Below are 25578 nucleotides of genomic sequence, written 5' to 3'. Positions count from 1 at the left end.
CGGTCCAAATTTTAGGGGCCAGTCCAGAGAAAGCTCAGTTGTAGGTTTTCTTTTTTCAGAATTTCTGTGGATTTAACAGTAAGGTGCTGGCACTGCCAGAGGATCTGCAGCTGCCAGAAAGTTACAGTTTGTCGGCCGGGTAATTTGGTGTGTTAAAGTGTAGTGCTTTATGTGTCAAGCAAGCAATTTTCAACTGTATCAACCCCCGGTTTCTTTAATAAAGGTCCACTATTGCATTCTTGAAGGCACTAGAGACTTTACCCTGTGAAAGAGACTTGTTTAGGAAGGGTAGCACGCTATGTGGTAGACCCGAGAAGGCATCCCTTTTTAATTTGAGGGGGGCAACAGTCATTATTTTGATGCGGATTTGAGGCGGTCAGTAGGTCTGAGGGCATATGACAGAGAAGTGATACATTGTAGCTGTAGTAGTTGTCAGATTGTCTCGTGGTTCCGTACTGAAGGTGGTGGGAATACTAGCTTAAATCCTGGACATTTTATTCAAGAAGAAATCATTCATGGAGTTACATAAATTTTGGATATTTGTCTGTTTGGGAAGTATTCTCTCTGCGTTGCAAAGGTCATTGACTTTCGTGAAGATTTCCTTTGGCTTGTTATGGGCACTTAATATTCTGGCAGAGAACACCTACATTGAACATCTCCTTTTGGGTGATCTTCGTTGTCATCATGATACCCTTCTCTGTTATAGTCACACCTTCTTTGTTGGGATGGGTCAAAGTCTACTAAGTCTACTTGTTCCATGTCTTCAGTTTCTTCAATGTGATTCCTTGATGGCAGACGTTTTTCCAAGAAGGGCTCTTTTTCAGGTGAAAGAAACCCATTCTCTGGAAAGTTTATCTTGAATTCAATGATCAGATGTCCCTTCTCATATGGCCTATGACTTAACATCACCATGTTTGACAATTTAACCAGGATGAGAAGTTATGACAATAGTTCTACTGTCCAATGTAAAAATTGGTCTCTGGAAGCCACATTGTGCCTCAACCAGCTCGATCTCCATATGCATCAAGACGCCTTGTAAATATGCTGTGATCTTTTTGATCCAAGACAATGACTGACTATGTCCCCTGGTTCCAATCCTGGTTCTTGGTCACCCTCTACATGGAAAGTAATCTTCTGACCATCTCTCATGCCTTTATCCATGTGAACGTCTAGTAGCTTCTTTTACATTTGTCTTTTAGATTGATTTGCTCTCCTTGGCCCTGGCAGTCCATGCAAATGGATTGGATCTAGTTTTAACCATTCCTGGCCTGATTTGGTGAATTCTTATTTGCATGCCACTGCCTCTGCATGTAGGACAGCATTCCACTGCACCTTTTTACCACCACGACTTTCACATGTATCACAAATTGTGTTCTTCTGCAAAGCCAATTTTCTTGTTGCACCATTATACAAATCTTCCAGTGATACAGACAACTGATGAACAACCTTCTTTCCTCTCCTTTCCCCTTATATTCTTCCGCCACCTCCGAAGAACATGTCAAAGATGTCCATGGGTAAGCCAAAGCCACCTCCACCCTTGGCACCTTCTTTTATGGCCTGTTCCCTGCCGTTGTCATATAAACCTCTTTTCTTTGCATCAGACAGCACTTCATAAGCTTGTAAAATATGTTTGAACTTTTCACCTCCCTTGGGATTTTTGTCTGGGTGATCTTTTAGTGACAGCTTTCTGTAAGCCTTTTTGAATTCCTCTTGGGAGGCGTTGGGTTTCACACCCAGGAGGTAATAATATGCAGTTTCTTTTATCATTTTCACAGCTGGCAGGGGTCAGAATAAGTGCACAGTGGGGTCACAGGTCGGGTGGTGCGGCAGCACTGAAGCTGTTCTGCGGCTCCTTGTTCTTCCTTTGCCGCAGCACTTCCATATTCTAACCTGGGAATTACTAGCGGTTGTACAGCTGTTTTGAGGTTGTTAAAGTGGAGGAAGGGTTTTATTTTTCTTAGTATGTTGATTTAAAGGTTGGATCTTTTAGTGACTGGGCTGATGTCTTCCTGCAGGTTGAGATTCTTGTTAAATGTTATTTCCAGATAATCTTGTGGAATCTGTAACTTGTGGTAGGCAATTGAAGGCTGTTAGATGGTTCATCCAATGTTTGATGTGTGGGAATCCTTTTGGTGGGGTGATTAAGAGGAATTCTGTTTTGATCAGGTTGTGTTTGAGGTGGTTTCTGGTCAGCCAGTTTTGGGATTTTTGAAGAGTTGTGTTGAGTAGATGGATATCTTCTGTGGAAGACATTTTTTGAAAGACTTTGGTGTCATCTGTATACATGTGGTTTTTGATGTTGAAGAATTTCAGAATTTCTGTTAGAGGCTCCATGAAGAGCTTAAAGAGAGAAGCTGAAAGGGTGGACCCACGTGGGATGCCTAGAGTGACCCGAGTAGTATTGGACAGGGTTTGGCTAACCTTGATTATCTAAGTTCTGCTATGAAGAAGCATGTGGAACCAGTTTAGAATAACCCTTGATAACCCCATTCTGAGTACTAGTAGGTCAAGTAGGTTGTCATGTTTGACGGTATCAAAAGCTAAAGAGAGGTCCAAAAGGATGAGGAGGCAACATTCCTTATGATCCATCAGTTCAAGCCTGCAACAACTATATGTGTTTGGACGTTTTCCATGCTGTGACCCTGATGGAAGCTGGATAGGTATTGGTCAATAAGGTAGAACTGTTTTTAGACAGTATGGTATAACCCCTTGAAGTAGTGAAGTATTCACTATTTTGGTCCAGAGTGAAAGAAAAGACGATTTAAGCTCATTAAAGAGGTTAGATGTTAGTCGGTCGCAGAAGTAGCTTGATGTTTTAGTGTTGTTCAGTTTTAAAGAAGGGCATTTTTATTGATAGGCTTGAATGTGTTCCACTATACATTGTTTTTAAGGGTGAGATTTGTGATGTTCATGGACTTCCTAATCAGAGGTGGGTGGGGGCTATTTGTAGGGATCATCGGGAGGAGAACAAACGCCACCTGGAGGCAAATTCATTGCAGTTTGGCTGCTAATTAGAATCAATTGTGAGGGAGTTAGGGTTTTGACTGAATTGTTGTTTGACAATTTTGAACACTTTTTTGGGCTGATTTCTGGCCATGTCTAAAGAAATCTGCTTTTGAGTTTCTGAAGTGCTTGCTGTAGGTGCGCCTCAGTGATCTCAGGTGCTTAAGGTGTTCTAAAGACTCTAAACCTTGGTACAATAAGAACCTAAATATAGAGAGATGTAATCTGATACCAACCGAACAAGTTTGGAGATCCTCACCATCTTGCATTTGAGAGCTCTGCAGATCCCCGTTGTGTCACAGCGCTGGTCTGTCTATAATGGTAACATGCACATGGGCTGATTTACAGTGAAGGCATAAAGTACCAGCAACGCTCATTGCACTGTATTTCTGATATCTCTTTGTAAGGTCCCTCCATTTTGGGACATAACTAGTCCCCCATTTTGGGACCCATCTCCCACCCCAAACTACATACTGCACTATCCCAAGATGGCTATCCGTCTCTCGAGTGTGGAAGGGACAGAGGACTTGCTCTGCGCAGATGCTAAGTAAACTGAAAGGGATAGAGGACTTTTATGCACCGGTCCTAAGAAAGTAAAGTAGGACTATGTTTCTAAGATGACACATTGAAATTATAGAAGGTCTCCAGACTCAACAACACGGAAGAAACTATCCAAAATCCAAAAAAGTCTGCCATATTTGAACAGCATTTTGGTGTACCTCCACCTAACACATAGAAAACATTAGAATACCATCTACATGCATTCTAACTTAATATATGGATAGACTCCCTGCCCCTCAAACTGGCAAGAACCCAGACACTATAGGAGTAGCCATCTTCATCAGCTCCACTTATACCCCTTGCATTACCACAGCTGGGCATGTCCGTTTTTTTCCACATCTCAGCTCAAGTGCTCACCTACCTCCCCATACCACCATCATTACTTCTTAATATCTCTGCTCCTCCTCACCTAACCTACTCACTGCATCTACTTACTCAAATGTTAGGTCAAGCCCCCCCCCAGTCAGACACGGATGCTGCTCTGCTACTCCCAGTCCACACCAATCTGAAATTGGATGGCCTCAATGAGTAACAAATTAAATACCAAACCAATATAACAAAATGGCCTCCAAGATCTTCAAATACAGATTTCTCAATGGTGGTCAAAAGGATTGCAAAGAAACACTCGTTCCTCACCGACAAAATAACTTTTAGCACCCGAACCCATGCCTGGATGACTATTAAATCGTACACGAGACCCGCTCCAGAACCTTACCTAGACACCGTATTCTCGTTGACACTCAAATGCAAATTCCTACACTTACGGCTGGGCATTCTGCCCACAAAACTAGATCAACCTAAATGGAGACCGCACAAAACAACGGAATGCGACCTTTGTGGTGCAGGTAAACAAGACATTATACACATAGTTTGCATCTGTCCCGCCATGTATCAAGGTCGGCGGCACTGGCTTAAAGACAAATTTAACGAGCAGGGAGTCCACACCTGTTGATCCGCGATAGTCCAGATTCTATGTTCAGCGGACCCTCAACTGATCAGCCGATCAGTAAAATTTCTGGACAGTTTTGTGAAAAAAACGAGGCCCATAGCCATAGGCCCGATCCTCATCGAGACCTAAGATTGCTGTTTGAAAGACAAATTTGTGCTTCAGCAGAGTTCACTGAAACCAGTGACAGCCTTTTTGTAACATAGATCATACTTGTCTTTTAAATTCTCCTCCCCTTCACCTATTTATTACTCCTTCTGCATTTCCTAAAAGTTGTTTTAAATGTTGCAGAATTTTATACATTTTAATTGTTTTAATTAACTGAGAATAACGAATTTACATTTACTCAATGCACACCAAGAAACCCTCTCTGACCCTTACTGCTGCGCATCAAAAGGAACCTTAATAAATGATTATCTTCTATACAAAAAGAAGAGCTCAATAGAAAAAAGTCATCTATGCAATGATCCGGATCTCAACATCCAAAAAAACTGTGCACAGTCTTACACTATCCTTAGGACCCTCACCCACTTTCATTGCAAAAGTAACCATGTCCATCTATAGCAATGGGATTACCCTTGTCCAGGTATCAAACTGCTTCCTGGATGTATTCAACAAAATGTTCCCTATCATCAAACATGCTGTATATAATAAAGGCTCAGCTCATTCTCAGGTGCACCCTAGCTCTCCACACATCGTGAAGACACCACAACTAATGTCGCTTCACTGCATACACACATTAAGCGGTCCCCAAATGTCCCCACACGCTGCAGAATTGCATTCAGCCCACAGAGTACCAACTCTTCCACACCCCTTGAGAGGGTGGAGTAACCCCCGACAAACACCCACAAAAATCAGTGCTCACATGTCAATACTGTAACAAGGATCACAGAAACCCACAGCAATGAAGAAATATCTATCACCCCACCACACCCTCAATTTGCACCCCCTCTGATAAACGTATCTTGTGCATGACCAATTCGAGACAACCACCTCTGCTGAAAACGTTCACAATCTCTAATCCCTCACACCGCAAGCCAGGAACCATGCCCTTTACAATCTCCCCCTACCTGCCACTCAAACAAGCACCTTTCTTCGAACACCACCAAGACCACCCCACACCCTCCCACCCTCTGTCACAAGCCTCAACATCCTACTCCCATGTGTTGATAGAATCCAGACTAGGTGAAATCACACAAGACCTACACGAACTCAAGTCTGACATATGAAGAATATTAAGTATTGTGTCCGAGATGGCCTACACCAGAAGCCCCAGATGGTCTCTGGAAATAATAGCCCACCACTATCCACCAAACACCACCCATGACCACCAACATTGCAGGCCCATTTTTTCACGAAATGGTCATCTATACCTTAACCTAACGCCTCCCACAAGGCCCATTAGAAAAAGAACCCACTATCAGACAGTGACATTGGCTACTTTCTACACATATATAAACAGACAATACAGATAATCTAGCTTGTATCCAAACAATCACCTCAAACCCACACAGAGAACCTAGACAGAATGCCAGAGACATAAATACAACCACCTTTATGCTAGTCTCCATCACACAGATGTCCCCTGCTGTCACCAAACCTCCATTTAAATGCATGCTACTCAATTGCAGACCAATTGTGAAATATGCTGCAGAGATCGCTGACCTCATCCTTGCTCATGAGCAAGACCTATTACTCCTAACAGAAACATGGCTAAATGACTCCTCTATGCCAATCCTTGACATAGTAGTCCCACCTAGTTATGACATTATAAGATCAGACTGACCAGTCAACCGTGTCTGCATATACAGCAGTAATCTCGGGTTGAAGCAGTCTCCAACCACCAAACTATCTTCTTGTGAATACCATGCCTAGCATTACTAGTAACAACAGACCACCATGTAAACTGCTTGTGATATACCACACTCCAGGTGACATCTTCTCATTCACCTTCCTCTGTGATTTCAACCTACACTGGAACGACCAGAATGACCCATCATTTATCAGCCTTAATACCTTCCTAGCAGACCTCAATCAAATCTGCAACAGTCCTACTCACAATCTAGATGCGACCTTGGATCTAGTCATTGCCAGTGCAAACTTCATTCAATTTGAATCCATCGTCACATGTGGCTAGAGACTTTAGTGGAGAGTCATTTTATTTGTAGGGGTGCAATAGTGTCAAGAATAGTCATCACGGAGTTGTTGTAGTGGTTTGTAAAGTCATGGGCATCAGACATGACCACTGGAGGAGGCAAGATGTTATTTCTGAGAGATGTCAGATCATTGGTGTGTATGTCCCTAGTGTTCCTTTTCCATTGTTTGGGTTTTTAAGTTGAGGTTTATGTGTCATCATTGATTCATTGATTAGGAAGGTGACGCCAGCTGTTCAGCCATGAACGTCATCACTGGATCTCCATGGGAAACCAAACTAAAGGCAGCATAGGAGTATACAGCGGGGTCCCCCCCAGTCTGTGCATGCAGTGTTTCCAAGTGTGTATGACTGTGAGCTGCAGCATTGACCAGTAAGGGGTGACAACCGTCAGTCTCAGTAACTCTGCTAAAAGTACTACGCCTGGGCCGTCAATGGTTTCCATTAACCATGTTCCCTCCACATACACGCCCTCCACCCACTGTGCTAGTCATTGTAGCTGGGCAGCCAATCAATCAATCAATCAATCAATAGGACCTTTATACAGTGCACAGTTACCTCCAATGGAGGTGCCCTGGAACTAACAATGGATTTGGCAATGAGAGAATAAAGGGGGAGCTACGGTAGGCTGAAAAGCCATGTTTTCAGTTATTTCCTAAATGCTTGTTCTGACTCTCACTTACAAAGATGGTCAGGCATTGAGTTCCAAAGTGAAACAGTTCTCAATGAGAAAACTCTAAACACCTATCCTGGTTTTAGAGAAACAAGAGGGCATATTATCAAGGGGGTTTATCTCCGCTTTTTTGGCTTTAAAAGCCAAGAAAGCGGAGATACAATTATCTCCCTATTACCTAGCTGTCGCTAACACCAGTTAGCGTCAGCTAGTAGGAGATAGCGACCATCTTGGGCCCCACTTTGCATGTCAATGATATTTATCACTAATGACATGCAAAGTGGGCGTGCCAAGATGTTAGCGACTGAAAACAGTCGCTAACATTGCTATCTCCTATTACCAACTTTTGGAGATATTCGCGCTAAGCGCGAATATCTCCAAAAGCTAACACTTGCCCTGAGCAGTTCTTAGCCATGTTATCCAATGGGAGGTGGATAACATGGCTAAGAGCATTAGCTCGGTAATGCATGAATATCGCTGACTTTTCAGCGATATTCATGCATTGCGGCGATATTTATCGCATTTGCGATAAACCTTGGTAATACCAAGGTTTATTTGCGGCAAAAATCGCCGCAGCTCAGCAGTAATTTTTTGTCTCTAACCAAGCAATAGCGATAATTATCGCTATTGCTTGGTAATATGCCCCAATGTATCCTGTGCAATTTCTGGTGATTAGATCTCAAAGCCCTTACATGGTGATATTTCCGGAGTCCCAATTTCAGGTAGTCCGGTCCCCTATCACTGGTGGCTCTATAGTCAATGCACCTTGAACTCAATCCTCCTTTTGACAGGCACACAATGGAGGCTTCACAGGTGGGGGGCTATGCGGTGGCGGAACAGCATATTCCTAATAAGTCTGGCTGCAGCGTTCTGAATAATTCGCAGTTTTCGGATCAGATAAGTTGATAGAGCCATATATAGGTTATTGACATAGTCTAGCTGGGACGTGACCAATGCCTGGATCACAGTCTACTGGCAGCCCATAGGCAGGAGATGAAAAAAACTCTGCAGAGCTTTCAGTTTCCAGAAGCAGGACGAGGACACTTGGCATATCTGGACCTTGCAAGAGAGGTTTGTGTCAAATTTGAGCCCCAGATTCCTAGCTGAATCTACTTTGATCGGTAGGGGGTTTAGCTCTGATGGCCACCAGAGTTCAGATAACAGACTAGAGGATTGGTTGAAAAATAATATCCCTGTTTTATCTGTATTTCATTTCAAGCAGCGATCCATCATCATCATCAAAAAACATTATTACGATCCCCAGTATCCAAAAAAGTACACACAGCACAGGTATAAAAACAGTACATACAATTTAGATTTTTTTTTCAATTTAAAGAAAAGTACATTTAGATGCATACGCAAAATAAGAGGTACGCCAAGTATTAGCAAAGGGAAAATGCAACATATTTGTTTCTTCCCTATAAATATATAAAAGGAATTTCATTTGGGAAATGTGCAAAAGGGCAAAGTACAGTTATTCTTAACAAGAAAAGTGCTTTATACAGGTATCTTCCTACTCCTGATCCACAGTGCAAACCAAAATCTAGAAAGACCAAAAACTATTGGTCTTCGGGTATCAGTGCACAATATTATCAATACATCGAGATAGTGGCCCGGACCAACACGTCAACCCCAAGGGAGTATCCATTTTTTCCTCAATCATAAATAATGTGGACAGAAGAAAAGTAAATGGAAAATCGATTCTGGACAGGACTTACATGCAGGGCACAGGTCATCCTGTGAAGCACTACAACACCACTTAGAGCTAAATAATTTTGTGAGAAACAGTTTACGTGCTGACGGTGGGGTAGATTCATCACGAGTTGGCTCAAACAGTGGAATAGATTTAAAAGTCAAAAATTATTTTGTCAAACATATCGAGGATTTTGCCAAGAACATAGCAAGCATTTTTTCCCAATAGAGTTCTTTCAGCTTCATCCTCGATATTTGCAGCATGTATTCCGGATTGGACCAGAAGGACTCCATCCCCAATCTCCCCAATAGTTTGCGTAGACAGATAAACCACTTGATCGATGTTGCCAGGGGGAAATTTCAGGAGATCCTTCAAAGCCTCTAGATAAGACTCCAACTCTTCCACTGTCCATAACCTGAACCAGAACATTAATTATTTACAGTTCAACTTGTGCTTTAGCTGCCTGGGGGCAAGATCTAAGTAGAGGGGTTTTAAGGGGCAGCTAGCAGGAAGATCGACCAGTGATCTTAGGAAGCGGTTTTCTACAATAGTTAGGGGAGATTGATTGCCCGTGCACCGTAACTTGGCACCATAAAGTATCCCTCCCAAAACCTTGATATTATAAATTTCAAGTGCATGGGCAATTTGTTGAGAAACCGTCTTCCTGTGTATTTTACTGATATGGGCACATTGGTAAATTAGTTGTAGATTTGCCTTTTCCATTTGTGGACCCCAGTTGATAGATGGGGACAGGCGAATGCCCAAGTAGTTGAAAACTTCAACTTGCTCCAGTTTCGTGCTACCACCCCACACCGATCTAGTTAATGCTGTTTTCCTTTCTTAGTTTGAAAATCTCGTACTTGGTCTTTGTCTCATTAAGAATCAGACCACTATCATTGCAGAACTTTATAAAATCATTTAGGAGTTGTTGAAGGCCTTGTGGTGATTAAGAAATTAAGAGGGTGTCATCTGCAAATAACAATGCAGGCACTCTTCTCAAGCCAATTTTCAGAGCATCTCAGCCATCCCTATCTAGGAATTCAACAACTCCATTTATAAAAGGGTAAAAAGGGTGAGTTCCAACACACATCCCTGCCTCACTCCACGTTGAACAGGGAAAGTTTCTGCTACGTGGTTGTTTACACCCCACCTAACCTGTGCAGTGTTATATGAGTGTAGTCAAATTAAAATATTTAAAAGATTAGTAGGTAGCCACATCTCTTTTAGCACCCCTCATAGTCTGACAAGTGGGACTAGATCAAATGCAGTGCGCAGATCAACAAAGGCCACGTATAATATACCCCCTTAACAATACTTCCTTCCAGTAGTTACAAATAAAGCAAAAAACCTGATCCAAAGTGCTTACTTGGTACGAAAACCTACCTGGAAGTCACTCAGTACTTGGTACTTTGATTTGTCCCCTTTTATGTAAATGGGCACTATTTCTGCAATGTGCCAAGATGGTGAGACGGGAGCACCAGACAGAATCAAGTTTTTGACAAAATATATATACGAGCCCCAGAGCATTTTGTCCTCTCTATATGGGTCATTGGGAATTCTATCTGGGCCTGGGGCACGTGCTGGTACACAGGATGTGATTGCTAGTGTAATACCCAAAGTTTCACTCTCTCCACGCAGGAGATCGTCCCTCACCTCTATTATCCCACTATTTATGAGTGTCGTTGCTATAAAGAGAATCAAAATAAGCGATCCATTCTTCAGGTTGGACGGTGTATTCTACAGTTTGCCTTGTCCCTTTAGCCAATATGATGCTTGTCTCTAAAATGCCTTATGGTCTTTATCAGTGGAGAAGTGAGAAGTGTGGCTCAATGGTTAGAGCAGGCAGACCTGGGTGCAGAGCTCTGGCCAGGGACCAGGGTTTGATTCCTGCCCTGGCGGGTCTTGGGCTCATTAATTCCCCTGACCGGATATGCTCGCCTCAGTGCCTATTATGATCACGCTGCAACTCTGGACAATAGCTTGCTTAGTCTCCACAAATGCTCCCACAACGCGAGGGATGCCGGTTCTGCACCATGGGGGTGCCCAGGAGTGGACACTTCACAGGGAAAGCCAGGAAGGGTTCCCTTGCAGTGTTTCCTACAAGCGCCGGGAAACCCACTGCGGGTAGCTGTGCGCTATACAAGTACAAAACCATTTACATTTATCAGTAAGTGCAGTGTATAAGGATGTCCAAAGAGAGACCTCTCACTCTTTTTTAGCTCTACTAGAGGCTTTTTTATAATCTGTTCTACAGATTGTGGTCTCCGCTCATGTCCTTTGCTTTCATGCACTAATAAGCGCCCCCTTTGCCTTCCTACAATCCTGATTATGCCAGGGGCTCTTAGTTTCTAGCAACAGATTTGTGCATTGCCCCCCTTTTCTTGCACTTTTAGTGGTCGACTAAGAATATCCCTCACCTCATTATAAAACAACTCATGGCGAGGCCCCAGGGTCTCAGCTGCATATTGGGGTGGATTGAAACCAGGTATTTAATCAGCTGCCTTGCTTTTTCCTTCACTAGGCCCGCTTTTATAAGGGTAAGGGCAAGGGCATGATGGTCACTCCCGGATCTTTTCAACACTGCCATATCTTTCACTTGGGGCCAAAGGTTGGGAGTAAGTAAATAATAATGAATCCTACTAGTGTTACCAGGTCTATTGAAGGTATGTTCCCCTATAGGGTCCGACCTAGTTCTTCCATTTGTAGCTCTTAAGTCATGTTGTAAAGTAAGGGCGAGTCCCTTCGCACCTCTCATTGTCCACTTTACCTTTGGAAGGTCTAGGGGGGTAATGACCACTCACGATCCCAATCCTCAGTGACATCTGGCGGGGTGGAAGCAAGGGGTTCAAAAGTACAATTGAAATCCCCTGCCACCAATACAGGGGCACTATCGAGACGGAGCGTTATCTAGTATTTGGATAGTGTTTGTTTCCTCTGAGGCACGGTCAACTGTATTATCCAGGGCCAGGATATCCTGATAGTCGACTTGGAGGAGCTTAACTTTGGACCCCAGTGTATCTTGTATCCAGACTGCAAGGCCCCCTGAGGGTCTACCCTGATCTTTCCTAATCGCTTCAATAGCGTAAGCCGAAAAGCCGCTTCTATAAGAGGTGACCAGACTCCAAGTTTCCCTAAACAGGATTACATCGAATGTGTCTAAAAAACTACACCAGTCTGGGTCTGATTGCAATTTTTAAATCCCAACCACATTCCATACTAGGCCTTATGTCAGAGACGGAATGTATTCCACTTTCTGTTGTAAGGCTAGGGGCTAGACCGCCAATTTTGCGAACAGTCATGGGATCATCAACATCCATGCCGATGCCCTGGCATTCATAGTGCCGCTGTTTGCATTAGCAATCAGGGGTCCAGTAGAGTACTCAAGGTCACTCACCCCAGTTCTAGGAGTCAGTATTTCAGATGGGGTTGCTTCAGCAGGGCCCCTAGATTCTCCAGATTTTTTCCATTGGATTGTAGTCACCTTCGGCCATTCCCTACTCCACCAAGACTGGTACAGGAACCTTCCCCAGAAAGTCTATGGGGGCTAACTCTGTTCTTAATCGGCGCCTGTACCTGATAGAGGTAGAGGAATTGGCCGGGGGGATTTTACAGGAATCTTTTGCCAGAAGTCCAGTGACCATGTCCCTATTGTAGAACCCAACTTTAATCATGTTCCTAGCAATCCCAGGCAGGGAAGATATTTCTGCATATTTAATGTCATCTCTGATTAATGAATAACAGTGACAAGAAAATCTCAGCCAATGGATGACCTTGTTTTTTAGTGCGTCGTGATCCTCTGACCCATACCAGGAGAGTTTGGGCACTTCGGTATGGTAAATCACATTCTGGACGGACTGATCACACTTCTTCATATAAATTCCTTCCCTTACTGACCCTAGGGTATGGATTGCGTCTAGTGTCACATCACCTCTAGCTGGGGCCCTGGGACATGCCTTGGCGTAAACAACTCCCGGCAGCGTATTTTGGTTGTCACTACATCGATGTGGTTTTGTGATGATTCCTAGAGCTAGCTAAATGGTCATCTAAAATGGTCGGGGAAGTATTATGCGGTGAGGCTCTCTTGGGTTTCTCTACACTGCCCCGAGAGTGCGACCATTTTTGCCTGTCCACTACTGATAGTTGTGCCACAAATTGGGATACTAGGGGCAACTTCCCTTCTACAAAGTACCGTCTCAGTTATGATGGCCACCTCCCTTCTAAGGGCATCCACCTCATCCCTTAGTGACTCTATGGCTGACTTTATTGCAAGCACTTCAGGTGTAAGGGTGTTATAAGAAGATTCATAATTTTGTTGACCTACTCCTGTGTTCTCTACATCTTTAGGGGGAAGAACTTTGAATCTATTCTGACATTCATTTGCAATAGTTTCGCCTGTACCAGGTGACCCATTTAACTGTATGCTTTGCGCCTGTGGGTCCCGATCTGGTTCCAGATCTGGGAATCGTCTTCTTCTATTCCCTTTTGTGTGCAGTTGAAACATGCGTGGGATTGGCTTAGCAGATTTTCCCCTTGCGGTGTGCTTGTTAGAGTAACCAAAGGATTTACAGAATAATCAACTTTGGTTTGTGTTAGTCTAGTTGTGCTGGCTACCTGTATGGGGGAGTTTGATTTGTCTGTATCTGCTATTTTCTGACAATTCGATCCATGATCTCATGGCAAATAGCTCCAAGGGAGTTTTTTTCTTTTTAGAGTTGGTTGTGTCCTGCTGCTTGTCTTGAATTTTCCTTTTGCCCATCTTCGCCTGGTTTCTTGGATTACGCTGTGTTATAATAGGAACCCATCTCTACACCTCTAAGATAAGTTTTCTACATCCACTGACCAAACCCTCACTCCCCCCGGACAGGGAAAGACTGGGCACCAAGCAGAAATAGAATTAACAGTTTGGCTTTAGGCCAGTTGGAGGAATGAGGAGAAACACATTTTGAAAGGGTACAGTACCGACAGCTAGATGGTTTCAAAGAATGCTGAAAGGATCACCCTGGTACAGGGACAAAGGGGGTGGCCCTGCCCACCTCTTCCTGTCGTAGATTTGCCCGGCTTGGCCCGGGCACATCCACATGTGTCCCACGCTGCGGGAGCCCGCAGCCGCTCATGAAGCGCCTCCTGGTGCTTACTGATGACTTTGAAGGCCCGCGCTGCAGAAACAGGCAGGCTGGTTGTTGTGGTCCACCCTGGACCAATGGCAGCAAAGCGGGCAGCAACGTGAGCGGAACCCATGCTGCGGGAGCCCGAGGCTGCTAATGAAGCATCTCCTGGCACTTACTGATGACTTCGGCAGCCGGGCACTGCAGAAACAGGCAAGCTGGTCGTTGCGGTCCTCCCTGGACAAATGGTAGCAAAGTGGCCAGCAAGGTGAGCGGAACCCGTGCTGCTGGAGCCCGCGGCGGCTAACTAAGCACCTCCTGTCGCTTACTGATGACTTTGGTGGCCGGACGCCACAGAAACAGGCAGTCTGGTCGTTGTGGTCCTCCATGGACCAATAAAAAACCACAGGAAATGATGGACGGAGCATTGACAATACAAGCACTCACCCCCAGTCAACTGATCTGGGTTTAATCCATCACCGTTCTTTAGCCCACTCTGCCACCCTAGTTCAGATATGGCCATATGCAAATCAGTCTGACCCTGTGCCTCATGGGAACAGTCCAGCCCGAACTACCAAGCCATGCCTTCCCTGGACCGGAAACAAGCTACTGAGGACCGGTTTCTGGCATTTCAGCCTTCTTCAGCCCGGCTTGCTTGAATCCAGTGGCAAAGTGAGCAAGGGACTTCCGTCTGAGCATACCCTGCCAACTTATGGCGAACAAAGAAAAACCAAAGGAAATGATGAACGGAGTGTTGACAATACAAGCACTCACCCCCAGTCAACGGATCTGGGTTTAATCCATCACCGTTCTTTAGCCCACTCTGCCCCCCCAGTTCAGACATGGCCAAATCAGTCTGACCCTGTGCCTCATGGGAACAGTCCAGCCCGAACTGCCAAGCCATGCCTTCCCTGGACCGGAAACAAGCTACAGAGGACCGGTTTCTGGCATTTCAGTATGGACCAATGGCACCAAAGTGGGCAGCAAGGTGAGCGAGACCCGCGCTGCGGGAGCCCGCAGCCGCTAATGAAGCACCTCCTCATGCTTACTGATGACTTTGGCAGCCAGACAGCAAGGTGAGTTGGACACATCATCCAAGCCGAGATGTTGTTCAGGCAAGCTTAAAGTTGGAAAAAGCTGCCTCGAAGTGTTCTCTAAAAGAGAACACCAGCTGAGTATCATAAGCATAGGATACTTTCACTCCCCATTGTGTGACGATGTAACTGGGGTTAGATAGATATTAAATAATGTAGGGCCCAGAGCTGAGCCTCAGTAACCCCGCACGCGAGGGGTTTAAGTAAGGAAACATGGAGCGGAAAAATACCTGCTGAGATCGACCCTCTAGAAACAAGCGGAACCAGGTCAGCCTGGTTCCCGTCACTCCCAGATGTTTAATTCTCTCCAAAAGATCCGATGAGACACCTTATGGAATGCTGCAGATAAGTCCAGCAGCACAAGCATTGTGGAGATGCCCTGGTCTAAGGTTTCACATACAGTTTCTGAAACTCTGTGCTATAACCTGATCTATAACCAGATTGGGAGTCATGGAAATAGTTGTTAGACTCAAGGAAGTTGGATAGTTGCTTCTGAACTTCCTTCTCAAGAAATTTGGCCAGTGCTGGCAAAAGGGAGATAGGCCTAAAATTCTTGAGCTCTGCTGGATCTGCGTCTGTTTTCTTAAGAATCGACAGAACATAGGCCAATTTCCAAGCGGCTGGATACATGCCCGTTATCAGAGAGGATTTTCAAATTGGGTTCAGCTCCGAATTGAGCCATGTGGCCAGCAGTTTAAAAAACTTAGCCGGGCACGGATTGCCAGGTGAAACTGATTTACATTTGTTCAATTCTATCAGGGATGCTTCTGGGCAAAACGGGTGAAATTCGGACCAGTTGCCAGGAGGGTATAGAGTGGATTTTAGTTTGGTTGATACCCTAGCCGAAAAGAAGGAGGAATAGATAAGTTGTACTTTCTTCTGGAAGAAGACTGATAAGTCCTCACAGAGCGTAGCCGATGGGCTAATGGTACTGTCCAGAGCCTTCGGTTTGATAAACCCTTGAACAATATTAGATACTTATTTGGCTGATTTATCAGAAGATTTGATTTGGTTGGCAAAATATTCCCTTATGGTGTTACCTTTCAGCCCATGGAATTTTTTTAGAGCCGCTGGGTAAGCGCACTTGGCCTCTGGATTGTAATATTTACGCCATGCACGTTCCAGCTTCTTACATAAGCTTTTCTCCATTTGTAGTTCCGTAGTGAACCAGGGGGCAGAGGGTTTTTTTATGCAGAATTTGTTGTTTTACTCTATCAAGGGTTAAAGTAACCTAGCAGCTGAAAGCATATTCATCGCTGCTAGGGTCTCCCGTTAGCTGAATAGGGGAGAGCTTCCTCCAGTTTCTCCTTTCCTCGAACATTGGCCTGGCTCTATTGCCCGAGGATTTGCCATTCAAACTGAAAGGAACTAACAGATGGTCCGACCAGGTTAGGGGTATCGGGACCTCTACTTTCAGGTTGGGATAATTAGTGAAAATGAGTTCCAGGGTGTGGCCAGCTATATGGGTAGGCCCACACACCTTTTGTAACGGATTTAAACTCTTCAACATGTCTGCCAACTGAAAAGCCAAGGAACAGTTGCCATTGTCATATAGACATTAAAATCATAAGGACTATGAAATTGGCATGCCTCAGAGACAAATCTGCGAAAATGTTGCATGACTCAAGCCAGAATGTAGGACACAGTTCTAGGACACCCCCCGCGCCGCACGGCCACCAGCTGCTGCGTGTGCCTCCCCGCCTGACTGCCTCGCTGCCCCGGCTGCCGCCGCGTGACCACGCCCCCTGCCTTTGAGCGGCGTGGTCCGCACCCGCCTGACCTGCCCCTATTGTCATTGCTGTATTAGAATTGTATTTTGTCTTTCTGTATTGCCTGTTTTCCTGTGAATTGTATTTTTCTTTCTGTATTGACTGTTTTTTAGCTGCCCTTCGTCCTCCCTCCCCGCTTCCCGCCACCGCCGCTAACCCCGCCCCTTTTTTCCTTCTGTACCCTCCCCGCTCCCAGCTGCTCCGCCCCCCCGCGCACTTGGCCAGATATGGCGACCGTGCGACGCAGGTGAGTGTGACCTAGTTCAAGGACAACCCCGCGCCGCACGGCCACCAGCTGCTGCGTGTGCCTCCCCGCCTGACTGCCTCGCTGCCCCGGCTGCCGCCGCGTGACCACGCCCCCTGCCTTCGAGCGGCGTGGTCCGTGCCCGCCTGACCTGCCCCTATTGTCATTGCTGTATTAGAATTGTATTTTGTCTTTCTGTATTGCCTGTTTTCCTGTGAATTGTATTTTTCTTTCTGTATTGACTGTTTTTCAGCTGCCCTTCGTCCTCCCTCCCCGCTCCCCGCTTCCCGCCACCGCCGCTAACCCCGCCCCTTTTTTCCTTCTGTACCCTCCCCGCTCCCGCCTCCCAGCTGCTCCGCCCCCCCCGCGCACTTCGCCATATATGGCAACCGTGCGAACGCGCAGCGGCCACGCGCAGCGGGCGCGCCGATTGTGCGCCGTAGGCGCGCCAAAGGTAAGCCCGTCTATGCCCGTCCGCGACGGGACCGCGCCCAGCGCCAGGACCCCTGGCCCTCGAGGACCACCGCCCACCCGCCTGACGTACACCGTCGCCACCCTCACCGCACTCAACACCGGCCGAATCCCAGGATGCTACCGAGCCACCCCACGACGCTCCCACGGACCCTTCAGCTGCCTCGCCTGCAAGTTCACCTGCATCTGGACCTGCCCGGCACCAGCACCTGCCAAGCCGAACACCAGCAGCAACTACCTCAAGTGCCTCCTGCTCAACACCCGCTCCGTCCACAGACATGCCATCGAACTCTGGAACCTCCTCGACACCACAGCCCCTGACGTTGCCTTCCTCACGGAGACCTGGATGAACGCCTCTTCAGCTCCCGGCATCGCCATCGCCATCCCAGAGGGCTACAAGATCACCCGGAGGGACCGCACCGCCAACCATATGGGAGGAGGCATCGCCATCATCCACAGGAACACCATCCGCATCACGACCAGCACCGACGACACCCTTACCACCGCCGAACACCTGCACTTCCGGATCCACACCGACCCGAAGACCACCCTCAGAGGCACCCTGATCTACCATCCCCCGGGACCACGCACACAATTCAGCGAGGACATTGCCGACTTCGTCAGCCCGCATGCCCTCCCCTCCGCTGACTACATCCTCCTGGGGGACTTTAACTTCCACCTGGAGAACAACAATGACCGCAACACCATCACCCTGCTCGACAACCTCGCCAACCTTGGACTCAAGCAACTGGTGAGCACCCCCACCCACCTCGCCGGGCACACACTCGACGCCGTCTTCTCATCCAGCAAAGACATCGCCTTCAGCCACGCCACAGAACTCCACTGGACGGACCACAGCTGTGTCCACTTCACCTTCGATAGAACGACGATCCACCACCACCAGCGACAGGTTGCCCGTAGAAGCTGGAACAAGATCACGGCCGACCAGCTCGCCGCCTCCCTGAGCCAGCACCCTCCTGCCAGCTCAGCGAACCCCAGCCAGGCCGCCGACAACCTCGCGAAGTGGATCAGCAACTGCGCAGACGAACTCGCCCCTCTGAGGACCCCGCCCAGCAGACCCGGCAGCAAGAAAGCCCCATGGTTCACCGATGAACTCAAGAGCTCCAAGAAGAACTGCCGAGCCCTCGAGAAAGTCTGGAGAAGGGAACCAACACCGGACAACATGACCACCCTCAAGCTCGCCACCCGGAAGCACCACCAACTGATCCGCACCGCCAAGAAAACTGCATTCAAGGACCGGCTGGACAACAACGCACACAACTGCAAGGAACTCTTCAACATCGTGAAAGAGCTCTCCAACCCCAACGCAGGAAACAACAACATCACCCCTTCGCAAGACCTCTGCAACTCCCTCGCCTCCTACTTCCACAACAAGATCGCGGACATACACAACAGCTTCAGCATTCAACCGACGCACGCCACGACCGCAGCAACGCCGCCCACCACCACCCTCCGCGCCTGGACTCCGGTCAGCACCGAAGACACCGTCCGCATGATGAACTCCGTCCACTCCGGATCTCCGACCGACCCCTGCCCTCACCACGTCTTCAACAAGGCGGACGCTGTCATCGCACCCCACCTGCGGGACATTATCAACACCTCCTTCAACACCGCCACCTTCCCTGAGAGCTGGAAGCACGCCGAACTCAGCGCTCTACTCAAGAAACCCACAGTGGACCCCACCGAACTCAAGAATTACCGCCCCATCTCACTCCTCCCGTTTCCAGCCAAAGTCATCGAGAAGACCGTCAACAAACAGCTGGCCCCCTTCCTCGAGACGAATGGATCCCTCGACCCCTCACAGTCTGGTTTCCGAGCCAACCATAGCACCGAGACCGCCCTCATCGCTGCCACCTACGACATCCGAGCCCTGATGGACAACGGAGATACAGCGGCCCTCATCCTCCTAGACCTCTCCGCGGCATTCGACGCTGTCTGCCACCGCACCCTAGTGCAGCGCCTCAGCAACGTCGGAATCCAGGAGAAGGCACTGGAATGGATCATCTCCTTCCTCGACGGAAGAACACAGAGTGTCCGCCTACCACCGTTCAAGTCAGAGGCCACCGAAGTCATCTGCGGCGTCTCAACAACCGAATCAACTTCTACGCTCCCAAACGCCACCTCCGATCAGCCAACCACGTCCTCGCCGCCGTCCCCCGCATCCGAAGAGCGACAACAGGAGGAAGGTCTTTCTCCTACCTGGCCGCCAAGACCTGGAACTCCCTCCCTCCCGACCTGCGCCTGACCCAAGACCACCTCTCCTTCAGGAAGAAGCTCAAGACCTGGCTGTTCGAGCAGTAACGGCAATCCCCCCCCCCCCAAGCGCCTTGAGACCCTACGGGTAAGTAGTGCTCTCTATAAATGTCTTTGATTGATTGATTGATTGATTACAACTCAAAATCAGGCACGCCCCAGGCCGCTTCCACCATGGGGTGTTGTAACGTCCTCAGGGATACCCTTCTCTTCCTATCTCCCCATATCAGATCTCGCATTAGGGAATTCAACGGCCTAAATCATCCCTGGGGCATCAAGGTAGGTAAGTTAACAAAGAAGGACAGTGGCTGCGGCAGCATGACCATCTTAAATAAGGAGATTTGCTCCATAATGTGCAATTGCAATGTACACCAGAAAAGTACAAAAGTTCAGAGAGACCACAGCGCCCTGTCTAATTTTCCTTCTTTTAGATCTTCCAGAGTATGAAAGAAATGTATGCCTAAATACTTAAATGAGTGGGGGACCCAATTGATATCTGCCTGTAACAATGCCGGCCGGGGTGTCAGTCCCACCAACGGAAACTGATATGTCTTTTTCTTGTTGACCCGCAAGCCAGACAGTTCCTCAAACTGCTCCAAGAGCACAAGGGTTGCCAAGGTGCCTGAGACATCAGTCTCCACATATACCAGCAGGTCGTCTGCATAGAGGGAAATCATATGCGTCGACCATCTAGTCTAACGCCTATCCCCTCTCCGCCCCTCCGGATCAGTTCTATGAGGGGTTCAATTGCCAGGGCAAACAATAAGGGTGAGAGGAGGCACTCCTGCTGGGTTACCCATAGTATGTGGTATTGAGAGGACACAGACTTCCCCGTCCTGACCCTAACAGTAGGAGATGCATAAAGCAGTTGTACCCATTTCACCGAACCCTCCCAAGGCCCATTCATGTATTTGCCTCAAAGATGTAGTCCCAGCCGACCGTATATAGGTCTTGCGACTCATGGAGCAGGACAGAGTAGAGCCGGCGCAGATTATAAGATGTGTCACGGGAAGGGATAAAAACCATTTGGTCTTGATGAATGATGGTGTGCATTTGCGAGAGCAGTCTAAGCACCAGTATTTTTCTAAAAATATTGAAATCGAGGTTGAGCATAGAAAGCGATCTATATTCTGTGACTGGGGAACTGGTCTTTTTGGTCTTAGGGAGGCAAATTACCAACACACTCTGAGTGGGCCCCGGTAGGTTCCCAAGGTGTAGGGACTCCATTTAGAGGATCACCAACCTTGGCGCCAATTGGGCCACATATTTTGCATACAATTCTGCCGGGAGTCCAGGTCCACAATGGCCTCTCTGACTTCATGCAAGGTCAGTGAGCCACCTAAGTCTTCCTGCACTTGCTCATCCATAGTGGCATTGCGTCCAGAAAGTCCTGGATACTGGAGCAAGGAACCGACCCGGGACCAGTATACAACTTCTCATAGTATGTTCAGAACAGATTATTAATGGAATCAGGGAATAAACCAATTTACCGGTGTCTGTCTGGGCCTGCGTGATCAGTGCTCATCTACTCTCAAAATTGATCACCCACGCCAGGAGGTGACCAGCATTCCCTTCCTCCCTCTGCACTTTGTCTAGGAGTTCCCTATAACTTTAGTACCTCAGCCTCGCTAACGCACCACTAGAGCTCACATGTGTCTCCTGCAGATGTGCTGCTGAGGTGGCATCATGGCCCTCAATATTATCCAGCTGCCTGATCTTAGACTTCAGGTCCAGGAGCTCTTGCCTAATTTCCTGCTGTGCATCAATTGATTAACCCAGGCAGTGTCCTCTCACCAACACCCATTTCACTAACACAGAGTTAGCATTAATTGGAAAGGAGCATCTTCTAACGACAGGGGGTTCAATCTCCACAGTGGGTTTGGGAGCTGCCTCCCCCGGTGTTGGTGCATCATCAGTAGGAGGCTGTGATCCGAAAGGGTCCTACCCAAGTACTCTGTTTGTGAAACGGAGGCACCAAAATCTGGCATGCACAGACTTAATTTGTGTCTCTCCCCTGAGGCGGAAGCCGGGGGCTTAGCCTGCCATCACATTGTTTTTAAAACTGCGATTTATTTTTATTTTGCGCCTTCGAATTACTGTTTGTGTATTTTAAAGACCTGCACTTTCTTGATCCTCTCACATTCGAACCCTGAACCCCGGCGCACACGATTAGGTGTTGACGCTCTGGGAGAAAGGGTTGCAGCCGTCATATTGAGCAGAGGAAAGGGTTGCGGTTCAGCTGTTGGCCACCTCCCACCCTCCTCACGACCGTATATAAGGACCATGATAACACGTCCACGCAGCCAAAGGCGCGCCAAAGGCAAGCCCGTCTGTGCCCATCCGCGCCGAGTCCGGGCCCAGGGCCATGACCCCTGGTCGAACGCAGGCCTGTATCCCCTACTCCAAAGCCGATCTAATGCAATACAGACCACGTCCAGTCAGTAACTGCTCAAAGCATGATCCAGAGTCTATTCCTTTAATGATCATCATCAGCTGTCCTCACTGTAAATCCTCGCTACCTTTCCTCAAGAACACTGTCATTACTAGTAAAAAGAGTGCCAAAACAAACACAAATATATGCATAGCACTTATCAATGCCCGATCGTTAGGTAGACATAGGATATATCAGACCTCATTATGGATAGGAAAATAGACATATTATTTGTCACGGAGACATGGATGGATAGTGCCTCAGATCCAGATCTAGTGGTTGCAGTTCCCTCAGGATATAAGGTCTATCGACAGGATAGACGGAGAAAGAAGGGTGGTGGTTTGGCAATAATTGCCCGCAACACCTTTACGGTGAAGATGTCTCCTATACTTTCACCAACCTGTGAAGCAATTCTCTTTGCCATTATGTTGACACCCTCTCACAATTTTAAAGGAGTTCTCCTGTATAGACCGCCAGGAGCACGCACAGAATTTCTCTCAAATCTGAACTCAATGCTTGAATCACTAGCAACAGAGGACTCCTTTACGGTCTTAGGTGACTTTAATTTCCACCTAGATAAACAAGACAACAAGGAAACACAAGTATTATTGTCTGACATGGAAACCCTAGGACTTCCCCAATTGGTTACCTCATCCACACACGAGGCCGGTCATACTCTTGACGGCATGTTTTCCAATTTAAAGGGGATCCATTTATAAGACATCCTCCCGCTCCCATGGTCTGAGCATCATGCCATTCTTTGTGCTATTTCAATCAACGATGCCCCAATAGACAGACCGGCTGATCCCTGTCGCACACACTTTAAAGCTTGGAGGGATCTAAATAATGCAGACTTTAGAGAACTACTGGATAGCACCTCCCTGTTATCTCAGCAGACCCAAACATAGCCATGAATCAATACTCAGATTGGTTAGGCAACGCCATAAAGGCACTGGTACCATATAAAACCATATCTAGAAATAGGATAGCCCCTTTTGCACCATGGTTCTCGGAAGAGCTTAGGAAACAAAAACAAATCTGTAGGAATCGTGAGATTTTGGCGTAAATCCCACGACTTAGAAAGTAAATCCCGCTACAAGAGACACTTGCCAACTATAAAAAAATGTTTATCGAGGTAAAAAGGAAGTTCTTTAGTGACCAAACAGAAAATGCAAAGAACTCCAATAAACAACTCTATGACGTAGTGAAGCAATTAGTTGGGAAAACCCCCGACGACATCAGAGTCATCAGAGACCAGGGAGGAACAGCAGTGCTTGTACTGCTGGACCTATCCGCGGCTTTCGACACGGTCGATCACTCCATCTTGATCGACCGTGTCAGAAAGATGGGCATCCAACTTGGAGCAAAGAACCTACTTGCTTCCTTTTTATCTGGCAGGACTCAGGCAGTTACATTAGGACCATTTCAATCGACCGAGTTGTCTCTACCATGTGGGGTTCCCCAAGGCTCATCCCTGAGTCCGACACTTTTTAACATTTATGTATCGGACCTAGCTAGAGTCATCAAACATTATGGGATGGGCCTTACTTCCTACGCCGATGACACCCAGTTAGTCCTCGCCATCAAAACCGACGGAGAAGAGGTGGCTGAGCGCTTCCAGGAAGGCATGCTGGCAATTGGAGATTGGATGTCCTCCAGCTGCCTTAAACCAAACTCCGAGAAGACTGAGGTTGTCATCTTTGGGAAACTTTCCCCACGCTGGTCACCCATTTGGTGGCCTTCATCTTTTGGAACTCTGCCCAACCCTGTCCCAAAGGTTAGGAATTTGGGAGTTGTTTTCTATGAACATCTCAATTTCTCCGCCCATGCCAATCAAATAGCGGCAACAGCTTTTCATAAGCTAAACCTCATTAAAAAAATCATCCTGTTCCTACCTGACAGCGCAGGCAAAACCCTGGTAAGCACACTTGTACTAGTAATCACTCGACTATTGCAATGGCTTGTTTGCCAATGCACAAATTTGGGTTGTTACCAAAATGCAATCGGTACAAAATGCTGCGGCAAGACTGCTTTTCAGAACCCCCAAATTTAAACCAATTGCCCAAACCATCCGGAATTTTCATTGGTTAACGATTAAAAATCGAATAAAATTCAAGACACTCTGCCTTGTATTCAAAGCATTACATAATCTAGGTCCGCAGTTTCTTAGGAACCAGCTAATACCTTACCGTTCTCCAAGACAACTGAGATCGGTGACTCTGCATCAATTAACTGTTCCTCGCACAAAGACAGTTTCCTGGGGAGACAGACGGTTCCCAGTTATGGCAGCCCGACTCTGGAATTACCTTCCTCTGTCGATCAGGTTGAGTCACTCTCTTTTTTCTTTTAGTAAAAGTTTAAAGACCTGGCTGTTTAACCAGTAACCCACCTCAGGAACCAGTATCAGGAGAGTCACGCATTAAGTTTACAGCGCCGAGACGCCCACGGGCATTCGTTCGCACTCTATAAATCTCGAAAATAAATAAATAAATAAATAAAAGTGTCCAATCTGGTGTGTACCTGGTGCATTGGGGAGAAGTACGAGTATTCCCTGACAGTCGTGTGTTGCACCCCCAGATATCCACCAAGTCCCAGTGGCTTATCCAGCCCCGGAACCCTGTTGCCACACGTTGGGTCTGCGCTCCCGTGAGATGTGGGTGTGAGCGGTCTGCTACGCATTAAAGTCACCCGCAATGACAGAATACTTCCCTGCATCATCAACCATCTGGGCTGAACGGGCGTTAAGAGACATCACCTGATCTGCATTCGGTACATACACATTCCCCAACATCACCTCCTTCCCAGCCAGTCTCCCGGCTACCAGGAAGTACCTACCCACGCTGTCAACCTTAGTGAGGATGTGTTTGAAGGGGAGCCCAGGCAGCACCCATATCATTACCCACCTAGCGTATGCAGAGTAAGTAGTAGCGTAGGTACAAAGCCTCCACCTCCTATGCAACTTTTCCACTACTACTCCTGCTCCTACTACAACTACTACTACAACTTGTTTTCCTGCATCTAACCAAGGATTGTGGTTTATTAGAACACAAAAGAGGCCTTTTCCTTAAACTGTCCAGCTGACCAGTAAAAACTGGACCTGCACTTGACCTTCCTGTTGGCATCTGTCTGACACCTTGTGCACCTCTATGTGCCCTCCTTTGA

General features: G+C 47.1%; 1 pseudogene; it reads right to left on the bottom strand.

The window, feature by feature from the left end:
- Positions 1 to 621: 621 nt before the first annotated feature.
- On the bottom strand, positions 622 to 1767 carry LOC147709158 (dnaJ homolog subfamily A member 1 pseudogene; annotated as a pseudogene).
- Positions 1768 to 25578: the final 23811 nt, after the last annotated feature.

The sequence above is a fragment of the Lissotriton vulgaris genome, chromosome 6, assembly GCF_964263255.1.
Source record: "Lissotriton vulgaris chromosome 6, aLisVul1.2, whole genome shotgun sequence".
Taxonomy (NCBI): domain Eukaryota; kingdom Metazoa; phylum Chordata; class Amphibia; order Caudata; family Salamandridae; genus Lissotriton; species Lissotriton vulgaris.
Note: the sequence above shows the minus strand (reverse complement) of the source record. Positions and strands in the feature narration are given on the sequence as shown.